The sequence below is a fragment of the Bos grunniens genome, chromosome 26, assembly GCF_055505025.1.
Source record: "Bos grunniens cultivar Pamir isolate PY7600 chromosome 26, Bosgru_T2T1.0, whole genome shotgun sequence".
NCBI classification, from domain to species: domain Eukaryota; kingdom Metazoa; phylum Chordata; class Mammalia; order Artiodactyla; family Bovidae; genus Bos; species Bos grunniens.
In genome coordinates this window covers 23,115,795-23,130,872 of record NC_141190.1, presented here as the reverse complement: position 1 = coordinate 23,130,872, position 15,078 = coordinate 23,115,795, and the positions used below count along the sequence as shown (strand labels likewise).

Genomic DNA, 15,078 nt, shown 5'->3' with positions numbered 1-15,078 from the left:
GTTTAATGCGTATCAACTCTAACCACTAGTTCTCTTCCTTCTAGAGGAAATTGGCCCATATTGAAAGGAAAGCAATTAGGTTGTAACATACAGGCAAACCAGAGCTGCTGTGGTCCTTTACTCTGCCTTGACGTTTTCTGCATTCATTGTATAAGACCAAGACCAAACTTAAGCAGGCAATTTGAAAGCCCAGGAGAAATTAAAAATTTCTGTTGCTATACTTTAAAACAGGACATTCACCCCAGCTTTATGCAGTCATTACACTTGGAGCAACTTTTTCAATCCAAATTCCCCTCACAGTCTAGTAAAATATTTCATTGTTCAATGGCAGCAAGAAGAGAAAACAATTACAGGTTTATCAGAGATTACCACTCTGTCAGGTCTCCTCCAGGGGCCCTGAAGGGAAGTAAAAGGAAATACTAAAGAACTAAATTCTGAATTGACATTAGCATAGTGTATAGATGATAGAAAAGACTGAAGGGTCAATAGCCAAAGCTTTTGGAGAAGAGTAAGAGAATCCCTAAAGAGGATCAGTCACAGGACTGGTAAGCAACTCTCCCTGTTCTCTACGTGTACAGAATCCTACTTTTTCACCTTTCCCCAGCAGCTGGAAATTTTTTTTTTTTTAATAGCAGCATATCACAAATTCTTAGTGACAATAAGTCTGAGGAATCTTATTCTGCCTCAGCCACCTTTTGTGTTAATGGGCTCAAGAACTTTATGACAAGGGACATTTCCATTTTACTGATGGGAAAAACAAAGACATTGAAAATATAATCAACAAGGGCCAGGACAAGTACTCTAACCACCTGCCATTGCTGCCTCTAAAGACATGACTATGAGCTGGAGAATGAACAAATAAAAGTTTATGGGAGCAGCAGTACTCTGAGAAGTCACATGTTACTTGTTCTGAAAGGTACCCAGAGAACTTTCAAGACAGCTGAATCTAGAGGAACAATCCTGAAACGGTTGGGAAACAACCTTTTAGAAAACATGGGACAGAACCCGGGTTCAGCCAACACCTGTTTCCCCAACAATATCTGTCTCTCTCATTTTATTCCAAATTCACACAATACAAAAGCTGCATTATTCTGGTAAAGTTGCATTCCAGGCCAGAGTGCACAGTTAATGTTTTTTACAGCCCACATGCCTCTTTGTGATGGATGGCCACTTTATAATGAAAACCTTTATGCTCAATCAATTTATAAATAATGAGTCTTCCATTACATGGCATTAAAAACAAACCTCAAATCAGAAAGACTCAGAAATAAACAAGGAATAGGAACAAAAGTGATTGCTGGAAAGACAAGAAGAACTCAATAGAATGCTCTTAATTCCTTCATTCCTAAAGAATACACAGTGCTAAGGAGAATTTGGTATCAAAAAAGGTATTAATTTCAACAAATACTGTTGAAACAACTGAACACTCATATGCAAAAAAAAAAAAAAATTTTTTTTCACCTAAACCTCATGTTACACAAAAATTAACTCAAAATAGATCATAGGGGTAAATGAAAAGCATAAATCTGCATAGTTTTTAGAAAGAGTACTTCAATAGGACACCAAAAACAAAATGCATGAAAGAAAAAACTGGACTTCAATAAAAACAAAATATCTATTCTATGAGAGATACTGTTAAGAGAATGAGAAAACAAGCTACAGATTGGGAGAAAATATTTATAAATAACTGTATAAATTATAATTAAAACTGCAATAAAGGACTTGAATCCAGAATAGACTTAAGTCTTTAAACTCAACAATAGGAAAACAATTCCCATCAAAAAATGGGCAATAGACTTGGACAGACAGATCACCAAATGGTGTTTGATGTCACTGGCCACTGACTGACTGAAGTGACTGAAGTTGCTCAGTCGTGTCCGACTCTGCGGCCCCATGGACTGTAGCCACCAGGCTCCTCCATCCATGGAATTTTCCAGGCAAGAGTACTGGAGTGGGTTGCCATTTCCTTCTCCAGGGGATCTTCACTGGCCATTAGGGAAAGGCAAATTTAACCTACATTGAGATACCACTGCTTACTTACTAGGATGACTTAATAAAAGTACTGAAAATACCAAGCACTAGAGAGGCTGTCGAGAAATCAGAATCCTCATTGCTAGTGGGAATGCAAAATGATATAGGACTCTGGAAAAACAGTTTGGCAGTTTCTTATAAAACCAAACACACACTTATTCTTTCACCCAGAAATCCTACTCCTGGATATTAATCCCAGAGAGATGAAAACCAATGTTCTTTACACAAAAACCTGTACCCAAATGTTTATAGTGGCTCTATGCGTAATTGTCCAAAAATGGAAAAGCCCTGTGTCATTCAGCTAGTGAATGGATAAGCAAATTGTGGTAGAAACATGCAATGGAATACTACTTGGCAGTAAAAAGGGAACAGACTATTGATTTAGGTAGCAGTTTATACAAATCAGCCTGAAAAGGTTATGTACTGTAGGATTCCATTTATATGACCTCTTTGGTAAAACTGTGGTGACAGACTAGATCAGTGGTTCACGGGAGTTGGCGTAGGAGAGAGGGTGTGATCACACAGGAATAACTGAGGGCGTTTTCTGGGGTGATGAGACTGTTCTGTATTCCAACTGATGCAGTGCTTACAGGGATCTATGTGTATGTAAAAACTCATAGGTGTGTGTACTAAAAAAGTCAATTTTACTATAAGATAATTAAAATTTAAAAAAATTTCTTTAAGTACCGAAACAATCTTAACATGCAAATCTCAGCCTAGTTCACACCAAGAACAGCATCCACATGATGCAGCCGAATATCAGGCCCTGCCTTCTAAGATTGAGGTCTGAAGACACTGAGATTAGGTTTAAGGGAATGGCCACCTATGAACACGGACCTGAATTCAGAAAAGCCCTTTCCTCTGTGGAAAGGCTAGACTGGCATGGGGAGCCTATTTCTTCTCTCCCTGGGCTCTTCTAACCAATATTAGAAAAAAAATTGTTACTGGAGCTTGTTCTTTCGAAACCTTCAGCTGAAGCAGCCCTGCAGAGACAGATCACACTTCCATCAATTTCAAGCCTACTGAGAACAGTAGAGAGTACTCTTTGGTACATTAAGTGGGCTTTGGAAGCTCACACCCTAACCTTTTGTTTCTTGCTTTAACCTTTGGCTTCCAAGAATTTGTTCCCTAAGACCTAGGTAAGATAGAGGCATTAAAAATACAGAGAAAGAATTTTACCAGGGCATACTTTATTTTCCATAATATTTGATACATAGGATGCCAAATCCTAACTGGCTAAAGGCCCTTGGCAATATTAACATTACAAAGGGAAATGATTTCTACTGCATTCAGCTTCAAGGAGAAAAGGTAGGGGTAAAAAGCAAGAGTGGGAAGGGGCTTTCATCTGCCACACAGACTAACTACCCCCTGATCAAGAAGCATTTGGGCCACCAAAGGCCCCTCTCCTACATGATGATGCTTGTTTACCTGCGTCAAATGTATCAAGTCACAGCACATACATTATTACCTAGCCATGTCCTGAAAAATTTCTAATCCAGCATCCATTAGATTAGATCTGAATTCTGCTGGCCAAGCCCCAGCCTCTCAGGGGGCTGGCATAAAATAGGGAGGCTGGAGTAGGGTTTCAAACACCTGTTTCAGCTTTTTAAGTGTCCGATTCAGGCCACTGTGCTCTGGCAGCAGGGACCCTGATGATACGGGTTCTCTTCTCCTGCCAAATCCTCAATTTAAAGAGCCTAGCCCCCCAGGGGAGGAAAAGATAGACTGGGGGTTATAGCCACCTTGAAGAAATGTTTCTTTCAAACACATATCTCCCCTATGATCCAGCAATTTCATCCTTAAGTATTTGTCTAAGAGAAACTAGAATATATGTTCATAAATAGACTTGTATAAGAACGTTCATAGCAACCTATTCATGAAGGACAAACACTAGAAACACTCCAAATATCCTTCAATAAGAAAATAAGTAAATTCTCTTATGGTTTACCCATACAACTGCATAGTACTCAGTAAACAGAATGAATCAAAACTAAAAAAAAAAAACTAGTGATATATGCAACAACATGGATGAATTCCAAAAACATTCTAAGTGAAAAGAAGCTAGATACAAAAGAGAATATCTTATGTGATTCCATTTACAGGAAATTCAAAATCAAAACTAAGGTATGCTGCTGCTGCTAAGTTGCTTCAGTCGTGTCCGACTCTGTGTGACCCCAGAGATGGCAGCCCACCAGGCTCCCCTGTCCCTGGGATTCTCCAGGCAAGAACACTGGAGTGGGTTGCCATTTCCTTCTCCAATGCATGAAAGTGAAAAGTGAAAGTGAAGTTGCTCAGTCGTGTCTGACTCTTAGCGACCCCAAGGACTGCAGCCTACCAGGGATCCCAGCCTCCGTCCATGGGATTTTCCAGGCAAGAGTACTGGAGTGGGGTGCCATTGCCTTGGTAATAGAATATAGAAAGTGGTTTTGTGTATGCGCGTGTGGGTTAACTTAAAGGCGGCAGAGGAAACTGGTGTGATGAAAATGTTATATATCTTTTTTTTAAGATGGTTAATGAATGTCTACAACTCTCAAAAAATTATCAACTGAACACCAAAGGTCAGTGTACTTCACTGTATGCTAATTGTATTTCAACTAAAAAAAAAAAGAAGAGAGAACTAGGGGTGCTTGGGATCAGCCTCTACTATTGGGATTATTTAGGAGAATGAAGACATAGAAGAGAAGAAGCAGATTTGCTTCTCATCACCATTCTGGGAGCAGAGGCTCAACAGCGAGCTGAACTGCCACCTCAGTGCCCCTTGGGCAACCTTTGGGGAAAGAAGAGATTTTCAAGTTGTAACTGACATACCCTTAGTGAGGCCTATGGTTCCCCAAAGGAGTGTCACTGAAATGTCTTCCAGTGTTTACTTGTCTTCCAGTGTTTACTTCTCCATTGATAAAAGTATAATCAGGGTTCAATTTAGAAGTTCACAAAGAAAAAGTTAGGCCCTCACTACTTAAAATTCAGGGACTTGGTGGTCTAGTGGTTAAGAGTCTGCACTTCCACCGCAGAGGGCACAGGTTTAATTCCTGGTTGAAGAACTGATATTCCACAGGCTGAGTGGTGTGGCCAAAAAAAACACATAGTCTTAAAAAATATATTATAACCATAGTAATAGACAAGCAAGTCAGAGCTCTAGTTCTAGAGCCGTCACCACTCTGTCATGAGACCTTATATAAAACATGACCTCTAAGCCACAGTTCCTTCTCAATAAAATGGGCCTGAATGACATTTTTGCTTCACCTTAGCTCTACCACTGTATTATTTTAATACTCTTATTAGTTCATATGACCTCCAGGATCAGATGGGGAAGGCAAGCCTTGTAATCCTTCTCAGCATTGTTATAGATTCATCCTTTAGTTTAATGAGAGCCACCCCCCTCCCCAACCAGAAAGAGTCTGCATTTCATGTGAAATGATTTCACTCCTCTAACACACAGAGTTAGATTCAAAGAAAATAGCTTACAGCTTAGGAATATAAGAAGCTGCTTACATGGCAAACCCAAGGTGGTGCAGCATAAGAGAAGAGTGCTGTGCTGAGTCTCTCAGTCGGGTCCAACTCTTTGCGACCCCATGGGCTGTAGCCCGCCAGGCTTCTGTCCATGGGGATTCTCCAGGCAAGAATACTGGAGTGGGTGGCCATGCCCTCCTCAGGAATCTTCCCAACCCAGGTCTCCCACCTTTCAGGCGGATTCTTTACTGTCTGAGCCACCAGGGAAGTCTATAAAAGAAGAGTAGGTATCCTCAAAATCCAGTGGGAAGACTGGAGAAGAAAACAAACATGTATTGAGTGCCTATTATGTGCTAGGTATGCATTGTACTAGACTCCTTGCATGTATCATTTTGTTTAATCCTTAGGAGAACCCTGGTAAAACAAGTTTTTAATCCCCATTTTACAGATGAAAAATGGAGGTTCAAATAGGTCAAGTAACTGTCAAGACCCTGATGCTGGCAAAGACTGAAGGCAGGAGGAGAAGGGAATGACAGAGGACGAGATGGTTGGATGGCATCACTGACTCAATGGACATGAGTTTGAGCAAGCTCTGGAAGATGGTGAAGGACAAGGAAGCCTGGCGTGCTGCAGTTCATGGGATCACAAAGAGTTGGACATGACTGAGTTACTGAACAACAACAACAAACTTCCAAGACAACCCAATGGTAGAGACGGGATTTGAACCCAGGTCTATTCAGCTCTAAAAGTTACACTTTTCTCCACAACCATTTGGCAGGAAATAAGTTGGAGATCCTATATCTCCAAAGGGCCCTAGCATTTTTGCCTTCTTGTAAATAACTTATTTCACACATGTCATGTAGCTCTTGGCACTATACAGAAGAAAGGGTTAAACCTACTGTTAGGAAGAGGAAATTCCCTGGAAAATTGAAACACATGCTGTGGCTCTGACTAAATTTCACACCCGTTCTGTTGAGCAACATCCATACTGTGTGAGAAAAGATTCCTTCCCCATCACCCCAGCCCCATTCTTTATTCATTCTATCACCTGCTGCCTTCCTTCAGACTAAGCTGAGAGGGAGGAAGGGAGGAAGACTATACATCTTTGCTTAGTGCATATTTAAGCTAGAGGTTAGTACACCCAGGGTAGGAAGAATTACGTGTGAAAAGAGAAAAGGAATGACACTTTCTCATTTCTGCTTGGACCAGCATAGGAGGGAGCTCTTATGATAAGCTACAATGAAGAAAGTGGTTAGACTTCTGCTGGGGAGGAAAAGAGGGGAGGCTGTTCTTTCTGGAGAGTAGGCAGAATTCAGAAGAACAAGGCCAGTGTACACCTGTCCCCTTGTCTGGAATTTCATGCTCAAGTGAACGCTGAATTTCTGTCCATGAGACTTATGCCTCACCCAGGAGAGCAAGTGGGAAGGTGGAAAAAATTTTTTCCTCTCTGCTACCCTCTTCAAACAGATTCTAATTTCCAGTCCCAAATAACAATGAGTCTAGTTATTTGGTACTGGAAGCTGACTGGATGAAAGAAGCTTGTGGGAATTTAAGAGCCTAGGGTAGCTAGTAGCTACTTGGTATAAAAGAAAGGTAAGGACAGGTAATGCCATTATGATAATCTCCAAAGACAGTCCCATACAATGCCACCCCTCACATGGCTTCCTCCCATCAAGAGGTTCCCCTTGAATCTGGTCTGTGACTGCGTTGACAGATATAATGCAGGGGAAGGGACAATCTGGGACTTCAGTGCCCAGGCACTAAAAAGGCTTTGAAGCTTCTATTTCTTTCATTTTGGCAATCTGAACTGCCATGTACAAATTCTAAGCTACTCTATGAGAGGTCATGAGGGAAAGCCCTGGAGACTGAAGCATCACATCAAAAGAAGCCACATGGCACCAGACATCTAAGCCACAGTCATAGCTGAATGCAACTTCAAGAAAGATCCTAAATGAAAGCATTAGAAGAACTGCCCAGCTGAGCCCTAGTCAACCCATGGAATTGTGAGATATAATAAAATGGTTGTGCTTTAAGCCATGAACTTTTCGAGTGGTTTGTTAGGTAGCAACAGATAACTGAAACAGCTAGCTTTTGTTAAAAATGAAGCTAGTATTCTTTTGTCCTGGGCATATAACATAAACTCTATTGCATAAACAAGGAAAATCGACCCAATTTTAGTTAAAAAGAATTTATATTGGGGGGGAATCTCATTCCATTAGCAATTGAAGATTTAAAAAAAAATCTTAGAATAAACAAGAAATTTATGGTACATAAATGGGGGAAAGAAGAACCTACAAATTTTACTAGAGTTACAAACGAAGTCTTGAATAAATGCAGAAGCAAAAACATGTTTCAGGACAGGGAGGCAAACATATATTATAAAGATGTAAAGTCTCCTCATATTAATTGACATTTTAAAATCAAAATCCCAATTGGAATTTTTAAAAGAACTTGAGTAAGTGACCCTGTACTTCATGTGCAAGAATAACCAGATAATGATAGCCAGAATATTTTTTTTAAAAACTGATGCTGGGAGGGATTGGAGGCAGGAGGAAAAGGGGATGACAGAGGATGAGATAGTTGGATGGCATCACCGACTCGACGGACATGAGTCTGAGTGAACTCCGGGAGTTGGTGATGGACAGGGAGGCCTGGCGTGCTGCGATTCATAGGGTTGCAAAGAGTCGGACACAACTGAGCGACTGAACTGAACTGAATGAAAGTTTGTAGTAGTATCATTTTAAAATGAGTTACAAAACTATAACAAATAAGCACGTATAATACTAGCAGAAGAACAAGTAGAATAATATGTAATATATGATAAAAGAAAATTCAATAAATGGTGCTGTAACACATGGTTAATTATTAGGGAGTAAAAGTTATATTCCCGCTTCATTTCACTTGACAAAATAAATTCTATGTGATTAAAAGAAGATAATAATTACCTTCTTTGTTTGTGAATAATAATTCACTCAACAAATATTTATGAGCACCAACTGTGTAGCAGTTACTGGGATGGATAATAGAAATATAGTGGTGAACAATGCAATGCAATCCTTTCCTATGTAGTAGAAGAGAAAGACATTAGGGCTCACATAAGTGCTAAAAGTGTTCAAGAGTTAAATGTAAAAACTGAAACATATTAACAGGTGAAATAAAGTGACCTGAGATGAAGGAAAAGTAGTTATAAGATTCATCAACATATGCTTAGCAGAAGAAAAGGAAACGGAAGTAGAGCTGAAAAGGCTGAATACCAGGGTCCTTCAGAGGGAAGCACCAGTGAGAAACAAGTTCTGAAATGGAAGCATCAGGTGGAGGGTGAGAAAAAAGAAGAAAATAAAATGGATGAGGAGGAAATCATTGAAGAACTAACATAAGATCATCTCCCAATCAAATAATAATGATTTTCCTAGATCAGAAGGACCCTCACTAAGAACGTAGCACAATGACTAGAAAGGGGCATCAAGTGTTTACATCACGTGTTTTAGAATACTGAAACAAAGAGATTGCAAAAAAACTTCCAGTTCAAACACAAAGGACTGAGAATCCGTGGTATCAGACTACTCAAGAGCAACACTGGAAATGAAGAGACAAAGAAGCAAAGCCACCACATTCTGAAAGAAAATAATTTCCAAACTAGGATTCTATATCCTGTCAAATCTTCACTCAAGAGCAGTGCAGAATACAAATAGTTTCAGATATACAGTCTAAAATAACTTATATAGCAGGTGTCTTTTCCTAGGAGCCTTTGGAGGATTTTCAACCCAAATTGAGAGAGTAAAACAAAAAGGAAATGGACATGGAATCCAGGAAAAAGGAGTCCCGAGAAAAGTGAAGGGAAGTTTCAGGATGACAGCTGTACCTCATGCCTAGACAGCAACCGATGCAGAATGGAAGAAGAGGCTAGCAGGCACTGATAAAGATTCTCCAAGCAGAGAGAAAAATGGAGTACAAGATAAAAATGGAAGAGACAAGAATGGAGTTTGATCATGTGGGAAAACAATATTCAGAGTTAAAAACTGTATTGTAGAGCTTGAGAAGAAATAGTAACACTAACATAGAAAATTAAGTATATTTTTCAAAAGGGAGTAATATCTGACTTATAGTAAATAGTACTTAAGATCTTAATAAGGTAAAGACTGAATATTGATTTAGCCAACTGGAAAGAGAACTATTATATATTGGGAGGATGGAGGGAAGGAAAATAGGTATCAAGTAGCACTGCAGAAGTGCTATATTTCTACATCTAGGAGTAGGAAGTCAACAGATAGTGGTTCAAATGTTTAAAATCTATTTTTAAAAAAAAGTTGTGTTGTTCAGTCATGTCTGACTCTTTGTGACCCCAGGGACTACAGCACGCCAGGCTTCCCTGTCCTTCACTATCTCCCTATCTTTGAGTTTGCTCAAATTCATCTCCATCGAGTTGGTGATGCTACCTTAACCATCTTACCCTCTGCTGCCCTCTTTTCCTTTCCCCTTCAATCTTTCTCAGCATCAGGACCCTTCCAATGACTCAGCTCTTTGCATCAGGTGGCCAAAGTACTGAAGCTTCAGCATCAGACCCTCCAATGAATATTCAGGGCTGACTAAATTCATTTAGTATTTACTGGTTTGATCTCCTTGCAGTCCATGGGACTCTCAAGAATCTTCTCTAGCACCAAAGTCTGAAAGCATCAATTCTTCGGTGCTTAACCTTCTTTATGGTCCAATTCTCACATCCATACAAGAATACTGGAAAAACCACAGCTTTGACTATATGGACCTTTGATGGCAAAATGATGTCTCTGCTTTTTAATATGTTGTCTAGGATAGCCCAGTTGGTAAAGAATCTGCCTGCAATGCAGAAGACCCCAGTTCAATTCCTGGGTCTGGAAGATCTGCTGGTGAAGGGACAGGCTACCCATTCTAGGGTCACAAAGAGTCGGACACAACTGAACAACTTTCACTTTCATGCTGTCTAGGTTTGTCAATAGCTTTCCTTCCAAGGAGCAACTGTCTTAATTTTACAGCTGCAGTCACCATCCACAGTGGTTCTGGAGCCCAAGAAAAGAAAATTTGTCACTGCTTCCATTTTTTCCCCTTCTATTTTCCATGAAGTGATGGGACCAGATGCCATGATCTTAGTTTTTGAATGCTGAGTTGTAAGCCAGCTTTCTCACTCTTCTCTTTCAACCTCATCAAGGGGCTCTTTAGTTCCGCTTCACTTTCTGCCATTAGAGTGGTATCATCTGCATATCTGAAGTTGCTGATAATTCTCCCAGCAATTTTGATTCCAGCTTGTGATTCATTCAGCCCAGCATTTCGCATGATGTGCTCTGTATATAATTTAAATAAACAGGGTGACAATATACAGCCTTGTCATACTCCTTTCCCAATTCTGAACCAGTTGTTGTTCCATGTAAGGTTCTAACTGTTATTTCTAGATCCACATACAGGTTTCTCAGATAAGGTGGTCAGGTATTCCCACCTCTTTAAGAGTTTTCCACAGTTTGTTGTGATCCACAAAGTCAAAGGCTTTAGGATAATCAATGAAGGAGAATTAGATGTTTTCTGGAATTCCCTTGTTTTCTCTTTTTCTGGATTCTCTTGCTTTCTCTAAGCAGGTCATGTCCTAACTTAAACTATAGTCAAAGAACAAAGAGCCTCTCAACAGTATGATCTAAACACAGAGGTAACTGACAAGAGACTATTGTCCTCATTTGGATATGAATTAGTATGTCACACTGAAATCAAGTGGATAAAAAGAATAGCAAAGAAAACTGAATACAAGCAATAAAGAGAATTACCACTGCTCACCTTGCAATAAAAGTAGGAAGCACCATTACTACCATGATGTATTAAGATGCCTATTCTGGGTCAGTTCTTATCCATTGGTTCAGGGTACACAGATCTGAGGGCTTCTCACATGACTGAGTGACTAACACATAGATACACACACACACAGAGGTCTCCACTTTGATGGCAGTAACAAAACCAAGATCTTCCCAAGAGTTCAGGCCTGGCTCTATCATTACTCACTTTCTCGATTTCAGCAAAAATAACTACCTTTAATTTCTTGCTCCCAGAATTAATCTATCCCTTCTTGGTACTTCTAGAATGCTGTTGCTTTAGTATATAGAGCATATTCTGGCTTGTGGGGGAAAAAAAAGGAAAGGTGAAACATGTTAGTAGCTTCAGTTGTGTCTGACTCTTTGCGACGCTATGGACCACAGCCTGCCAGGCTCCTCTGTCTGTGGAATTCTCCAGGCAAGAATACTGGAGTGGGTAGCCATTCCCTTTTCCAGCGGACCTTGGACTTGACTCAGAGAACAAATCCAGGTCTCCTGCATTGCAGGCAGATTCTTTACCATGTGAAGCACCATTATGGAATAGCTAATTATAGTCTGTAAGCTCCTGGAAGGCAAAGAGGGTTCATGAAGATAGTAGTGCTCAATCAATGCTTTTCAGTTTAAAAAGGTCACAGGGACATACTAACGAAATCCATATCCCAATTTTCCTATAAAAGATTTCTTGTCATTTCCAGGAAAAATTGGTGAAAAGTAAGGTTTATAAGGAATAGGGCAGCACCTGAACAGAAGGTCCCTCCATATGTGACCAGTGGCTGTTGGCCAAGAGTGAGAGTTCAGAGAAGTAACATTTCTGAGAACAGCCTGCCAATGGAGATGGAAAGCAGTTAAACTCTGAGGTGGCTGTATTGGGAAGGGAGATGGGAGAGAGGCCATTTTGTGCTCTTTGGGGAAAATGTTAATGAGAGGTTTCACAAATGTCAGACTTGCCTGATTAAACGAAGCCAGCAAGGTAGATGTTTTTCATATTAATGCCATCTTTGCTAAAAGAGCAAAAGGGGAAAGAAAAGGAGGTTTGAGAATGGAAAATGATAAACTTAAAATTATTTACAGAAGAAATTATGCTTCTAAGTTGGGCAAGGATATAAAAGAAGAACTGTTATCTGGCAGGTATTGCTGCTCCACATCCTTGCCCCTTTCAAAAAGAAAAATGTAAACCCTGAGGCCAGGAGAGAAGATAGATCACTGTGCCCTACGCCCTGCCCAGGGTGTCTAATAATGAAGAACTCAAAGAATCTAAGCAAGTTAAGGCACAGTTAAGCTTTATCTGAATAATTACTCTTAAAACTTAAAGGAGAAAAAGTACAGGAAGAAAGTCAATAAAATAATTGATATGTTTAAGGGACTTTTTCCTCCTTAGTTTGGGCCTGCATCTAGAGTTTGCAGAATTTCTGTCACTTAAATTAAAGGCTAGGGATGGGCAAGTGCTGTTGATTAGAGAGCTCAGCCTTCTTTTACTCCCATTCCTCCCCAGCCCAGCCTGCAATTGTGTCCCAATCAACCAGCATTAATACAGATACACAGAGGTATTTATTTGCTGCTGATTCTGCCTGGCTGTATTCAGGCTAGATCTCCATGTGTATTTAATAAATCACAGTAGTTAGGTGGACAGGATTAGTTCCAAGTCACCTAATGACTATATCATGAACTGCAGCATTAAAGGGATTAATATTAATCTGAGTCATTGCAATTCAGTGGGAAGGCCAGTCTGTCGTCCAACAGGAGCTCCGGCCGGCAAGAAATCCCCAACAAGACCAGGAAGATTAATGAGGGCTTCTACATTCTGCCTGCAAATCTTCACCTACCAGGGTGTGGGGTAGTGAATCCCAGCCCAGACGAGCTCATAAATAACCCACAATATCACAAGTATTTGGGGCAGCTGTGCCCCAGCAAAGCAGGGCCAGCTAGCCCTCTCCATCTTCTCCTCCTGTAACCTATACCATCGAGATGGCACAAGAATTTTACAGGCCCACACAGCAGCCGGTTTTGTTTTCTTTCATGTAAGGGCCCACACCTCGTAAATCACATTCTTATTTCAGGAAAGGAATAGTACTAACTGCAGTCTGGTCTTGGGTATACGCAGAAGAACATGTAGTGTCACCTCCCTGAAGTTGGGAACATAACCTGGCCCCCACAATACAAGGAGCCTGCTTTCAAGTCATGAAATGTTCCATCTGCCCAGCAGCACAATTATTCTTTATTAGCATTCACAGTATTGCTACCCTTGCACGGGACTCTGGAGTGCATATTCAGAACTATTTTTCCTTGTCCTGTCAAAGTGAACACTCACTGTCCACAAGACACTACAGGAACCAGCATTTCCTTGTGCCTTGGCCCTAATTTCACCACCAGGAGACCACAAAGATGAGCCTAGCCAAGTCTCAGATCTCTATAGGACAGGCAAATCCTTGCTTTCAGTGGCTTAGAAAGCAAACTAATGGTGCCAATGTGAGATGCAGACAGAGAAAGCAACAGGGCAAAATTAAACTCAATTCACTGGAAACCAATTTCTTCTTCAGTGACTGACTCTACAGGCACTTGAGGAAAACACCTGGAGCCAAATTTCATGAGCAGAATTCTTTCTGTAGGAGAAACCAAACTGAAACAGCTGTTTCCACCTTGTAGCATCACAGTTTCACAGTTTGGGAACACTCAAAGTATGGGTTTACTGCAACCAAAGACCCTTGAAACTGCACAGACAACAGTGGATCAGCTGCCAAGATTCCCCTGCAATGGATGAGATTGCTAACTATAATAGTTAGGCACCAACAAAGGTTACTGAACTAAAAGCGAAACTTCAAAAGCATTAAAATAAAAGAGAACTGAAGGCCTGGTGCCAGGTTATCCAAAGTTTATAAATGTTTGCTAAGCAACATAAGCATAGAGCTGATATGGCTGCAACTGGGAAGGGAAGAGACCCATTAAGTGCATTATGCCTCAAACCCACAGCAGAATGGGGACAGAGAGAGATTTAATTATTTTCTAAGTTTGTTAACATTCCACCATTCTTATAGGAGATATGTCTAAAATGGAGCCCACTCAAGCTTCATTCAGTAAAGGAGGAGCTTAGAGAACTGTTAAGGTAGGTCTCTGTTTTCTAGTTAAGGTGGAAAGGAAGAAAACTCTTTATTTGTTGGGAAAATGCTCTGATAAGCTAGGGAACCTATAAATTCTCCGTTTCACTGGAGTTCAACTTTGAGGAAATACACAGGGTGCAGGAATGACTGGTTCTACAGCCAACAAAGGCAGTTCACCTGAGTGGGAACCAAATAAAATTATGCCCATATCCACAGTTCATGTTTTCCTGACAGCTTCATTAGCATGAAGTTCTGAAGGGATTGATCAAGTTAAGTGACAGGGACTTTCTCATCATTCTTACTAAACCAAAACTCAAAAGCTTTCATCAGACATTAAAGCTTTGTTCTCCACAAGAGAGATACAAAGGAAGGGAAGCATGAGATAATCTTGGAGAAAAAGATGGGTACAGCAACTTTTCTTGATAGTTGCAAAAGGCTCAATTCTCTCTCCACCTATATTCCCTGTACCATTTCTTCACCTTCCAATCTCTTGACTAAAGCCCCTCTCCTGGTTCTAAAAAAAATTAACTACCCAGCACATGGAGTCCGAAACCTTTTCTTCATAGCCAAGTCAGCTCAAATTAAGGCTCAAGTCAGTGGCCTCAGGACAACTAGGGACACTAATCAAAAGCAGGACCATGCTAAGATGGGGTGTATATACCACAACAATCTGC

General features: G+C 40.4%; 1 protein-coding gene across 16 annotated transcripts in view; it reads right to left on the bottom strand.

Annotated features, from left to right (window-relative positions):
* GBF1 (golgi brefeldin A resistant guanine nucleotide exchange factor 1) overlaps positions 1-15,078 on the bottom strand; it is a 123,825-nt gene that overhangs the window by 45,772 nt on the left and 62,975 nt on the right. For 3 of the 16 annotated variants that reach the window (XM_086377424.1, XM_086377425.1, XM_086377426.1), the window contains one exon: positions 5,524-5,751. The exons of the other annotated variants lie outside the window; for them this stretch is intronic. The gene's annotated coding sequence lies outside the window, so the exon portion shown is untranslated. The remainder of the gene's footprint in view (positions 1-5,523; positions 5,752-15,078) is intronic. 16 annotated transcript variants of the gene reach the window in all.